The following is a 5,371-nucleotide window of genomic DNA, read 5'->3' as shown; positions in this document are numbered from 1 at the left end:
TGACATCAAAACAGCGCTATCTACAGGAGCTTCATAAGGGAGACAGCTAGATGGCCTCTCAAATACAGTGCCAACCATCAGACTATTATAACAAGAGAACCCCAAAATACAGTGCTATCCACAGGACCACCATAACAAGATAACCCCAAATACAGTGTCATCCACAGGACCACCATAACAAGAGAGCCACAAAATACAGTGCCATCCACAGGACCATCATAACAAGAGAGACCAAACACAGTGCCATCCACAAGACCACCATAACAAGAGAACCCCAAAATACAGTGCCATCTACTGGACCACCATAATAAGAGAACCCCAAAATACAGTGCCATCCACAAGACTACCATAACAAGAGAACCCCAAAATACAGTGCCATCCATCAGACCATTATAACAAGAGAACCCCAAAATACAGTGCTATCCACAGGACCACCATAACAAGATAACCCCAAATACAGTGTCATCCACAGGACCCCCATAACAAAAGAGCCACAAAATACAGTGCCATCCACAGGACCATCATAACAAGAGAAGCCCAAACACAGTGCCATCCACAGGACCACCATAACAAGAGAACCCCAAAATACAGTGCCATCTACTGGACCACCATAACAAGAGAACCCCAAAATACAGTGCCATCCACAGGACTACAATAACAAGAGAATCTCAAAATACAGTGCCATCCACAGGACCACCATAACAAGAGAGCCCAAACACAGTGCCATCCACAGGAGCACCATAACAAGAAAACCTCAAACACAGTGCCATCCACATTACCACCATAACAAGAGAACCCCAAATACAGTGCCATCCATCAGACCATTATAACAAGAGAACCCCAAAATACAGTGCTATCCACAGGACCACCATAACAAGAGAACCCCAAAATACAGTGCCATCCACAGGACTACAATAACAAGAGAACCTCAAAATACAGTGCCATCCACAGGACCACCATAATAAGAGAACCCCAAAATACAGTGCCATCCACAGGACCATCATAACAAGAGAGCCCAAACACAGTGCCATCCACAGGAGCACCATAACAAGAAAACCTCAAACATAGTGCCATCCACAGGACCACCATAACAAGAGAACCCCAAATACAGTGCCATCCATCAGACCATTATAACAAGAGAACCCCAAAATACAGTGCCATCCACAGGACCATCATAAAAAGAGAGCCCAAACACAGTGCCATCCACAGGACCACCCTAACAAGAGAACCCCAAAATACAGTGCCATCTACTGGACCACCATAACAAGAGAACCCCAAAATAAAGTGCCATCCACAGGACTACCATAACAAGAGAACCCCAAAATACAGTGCCATCCATCAGACCATTATAACGAGAGAACCCCAAAATACAGTGCTATCCACAGGACCACCATAACAAGATAACCCCAAATACAGTGTCATCCACAGGACCACCATAACAAGAGAGCCACAAAATACAGTGCCATCCACAGGACCATCATAACAAGAGAGACCAAACACAGTGCCATCCACAAGACCACCATAACAAGAGAACCCCAAAATACAGTGCCATCTACTGGACCACCATAATAAGAGAACCCCAAAATACAGTGCCATCCACAAGACTACCATAACAAGAGAACCCCAAAATACAGTGCCATCCATCAGACCATTATAACGAGAGAACCCCAAAATACAGTGCTATCCACAGGACCACCATAACAAGATAACCCCAAATACAGTGTCATCCACAGGACCACCATAACAAGAGAGCCACAAAATACAGTGCCATCCACAGGACCATCATAACAAGAGAGACCAAACACAGTGCCATCCACAAGACCACCATAACAAGAGAACCCCAAAATACAGTGCCATCTACTGGACCACCATAATAAGAGAACCCCAAAATACAGTGCCATCCACAAGACTACCATAACAAGAGAACCCCAAAATACAGTGCCATCCATCAGACCATTATAACAAGAGAACCCCAAAATACAGTGCTATCCACAGGACCACCATAACAAGATAACCCCAAATACAGTGTCATCCACAGGACCCCTATAACAAAAGAGCCACAAAATACAGTGCCATCCACAGGACCATCATAACAAGAGAAGCCCAAACACAGTGCCATCCACAGGACCACCATAACAAGAGAACCCCAAAATACAGTGCCATCTACTGGACCACCATAACAAGAGAACCCCAAAATACAGTGCCATCCACAGGACTACAATAACAAGAGAATCTCAAAATACAGTGCCATCCACAGGACCACCATAACAAGAGAGCCCAAACACAGTGCCATCCACAGGAGCACCATAACAAGAAAACCTCAAACACAGTGCCATCCACATTACCACCATAACAAGAGAACCCCAAATACAGTGCCATCCATCAGACCATTATAACAAGAGAACCCCAAAATACAGTGCTATCCACAGGACCACCATAACAAGAGAACCCCAAAATACAGTGCCATCCACAGGACTACAATAACAAGAGAACCTCAAAATACAGTGCCATCCACAGGACCACCATAATAAGAGAACCCCAAAATACAGTGCCATCCACAGGACCATCATAACAAGAGAGCCCAAACACAGTGCCATCCACAGGAGCACCATAACAAGAAAACCTCAAACATAGTGCCATCCACAGGACCACCATAACAAGAGAACCCCAAATACAGTGCCATCCATCAGACCATTATAACAAGAGAACCCCAAAATACAGTGCCATCCACAGGACCATCATAAAAAGAGAGCCCAAACACAGTGCCATCCACAGGACCACCATAACAAGAAAACCCCAAACACAGTGCCATCCACAGGACCACCATAATAAGAGAACCCCAAATACAGTGCGATCCACAGGACCACCATAACAAGAGAACCCCAAAATACAGTGCAATCCACAGGACCATCATAACAAGAGAGCCCAAACACAGTGCCATCCACAAGACCACCATAACAAGAGAACCCCAAAATACAGTTCTATCCACAGGACCATCATAACAAGAGAGCCCCAAACACAGTGCCATCCACAGGACCACCATAACAAGAGAACCCCAAATACAGTGCCATCTACTGGACCTCCATAACAAGAGAGCCCCAAAATACAGTGTTATCCACAGGACCACCATAAGAAGAGAACCCCAAATACAGTGCCATCTACTAGACCACCATAACAAAAGAACCCCAAATACAATGCCATCCACAGGACCACTATAACAAGAGAACCCTAAAATACAGTGCCATCCACAGGACCACCATAGCAAGAGAACCCCAAAATACAGTGCCATCCACAGGACCACCATATTAAGAGAACCCCAAATACAGTGCCACCCACAGGACCACCATAACAAGAGAACCCCAAATACAGTGCCATCCACAGGACCACCATAACAAGAGAACCCCAAATACAGTACTATCCACAGGACCACCATAACAAAAAAAACACAAATACATTGTCATTCACAGGACCACCATTACAAGAGAGCCCAAATACAATGCAATCTACATGTCCACCATAACAAGAGAACCCCAAATACAGTGCCATCCACAGGGCCACCATAACAAGAGAGCCCCAAATGCAGTGAAAAACACAGGGCCACCTTAAGGGTGACAGCAAACAGACCGATCCAGAACAGTGCCATCCACAGAACTACTATAACAAGAGAACCTCAAATTCAATGCGATCCACAGACCCACTATATAAGAAAACCCCTAAATACAGTGTCAGACACAAGACCTTTATAAGGGTGACAGCAAGAAGACCCATCAAGACACCCACAGAAGCACCTTTACAAGAGAATTGCAAAATACAGTGTCATCCACAGTATCTCCATAACAACAACCCCAAACGTAGGGCAATCCACAAGATCACCATAGCAAGATGACCCCAAAATACAGTACCATCCATAGGACCATCATAACATGGGAACCCCAAAATACAGTACCATCCACAGGACCATCATAACAAGGGAACCCCAAAATACAGTTCCATCCACAGGAACACCATAACAAGTGAATCCCAAACAACAGTGTCAGACAAGGGACCTTCATAAGAGTGACAGTGAGCAGACCCACCAAGGTCAGTGCCATCCCTAGAACAACCATAACAAGAGAACTCCAAAACACAGTGCCAGCCACAGAACCTTCATAAGAGTGACAGCAAAAAGACTTCTCAAATACAGTGCCAGTCATCCCTGAAATGTGGTGCCAGACACAGAACTTCAATAAAAATGACATCAAGAAAACACCAAAATACTGTGCTAGTCATAGGACCACCATAACAAGAGAACACCAAAATACAGTGCCATCCACAAGACCACCATAACAAGAGAACCCCAAAATAGGGTGCTAGTCACAGGATTTTCTTACGAGTTCCAGCCATAGGAATCTTATAACTGTGATAAATAAAAAGTAGTATGAGGGTACTATAGATGGGTGGATGAAGGTAACTAAATGAAGGTAACCACTGGGACTCTGGTCTAAGGTCAGTAGCAGAAATAAAAAGCAGTCATAGCAATTCTGAATGTCATGCCAAGAATCGCTGGACATCCTCCATTAATCACCACCTTCCAAAAGCCCCAGTTACCTGCTGATGTAGGGTGTGCTAGAAACTCTCTCACGTGTGCCACGTTGGGCCTGCATGCCATGTTTTCACCACCCATTACAATGTATTTTGAGGATAAGTATTGCAAGTTCCACAACTCTGTTTCGTTCCTCGCGGCTCACTTCTTCCACACGTTTCTAGTTCATCTTTTTCTTTACAGTTTTCATAAACGTCAAATAAAATTTTTTATGTGAATTCTCACCAGATGTTTCTAATCTGTCTCACAAAACTATTGTTACAGTTTTGCAGATAAGACCTCCTTAATTCTGGGGCTACATAACGGTGCCATAAAAGATTTAGGAGTCCTTTGATCATCGACTTTCCCCGATGTTATCTTCTAAATCACCTTAAATTATTTTTTTTGTGCTTGTTAATAATTTCTTTCATTTCCTTGTTGCTGATGTTAAACTGACTTGTCTTCATTTTTAAGATTTGGAAAGGCAAGTGTAGCGTCTTCTCCGCAGTAATAAGGCTTAATTGATTTGGGATGGGTGCCATCTTCGTATTCGGCTGAGCTATATCTTTCTTTTTGTAGACTGTGGTATTTTTGCTTGCCTAAATGCTTTCTTTGTAGATGGTTGTTAATAATTGTCCCTCAAAAGACCCCTTCATTTCGAAGTAATGAGTCCTTAGCATTAAAGAGAGGAGTCTCCGATAGTCTTTGATAAGCACTCTCAGCAAAGTGTTTCCTAGTACTGTTTGTCTATTTTAGTGCTCTTCTCTCTTCCTGGCCGGCATCCCTTCCTTTCAATTCAGTCATACATTG

The sequence above is a fragment of the Phyllobates terribilis genome, unplaced genomic scaffold (assembly GCF_046119375.1).
Source record: "Phyllobates terribilis strain yellow unplaced genomic scaffold, ASM4611937v1 Scaffold_2__4_contigs__length_985480577, whole genome shotgun sequence".
Classification (NCBI taxonomy): Eukaryota; Metazoa; Chordata; class Amphibia; order Anura; family Dendrobatidae; genus Phyllobates; species Phyllobates terribilis.
The sequence above is the reverse complement of the archived record's forward strand: the minus strand, read 5'-3'. Positions refer to the sequence as shown.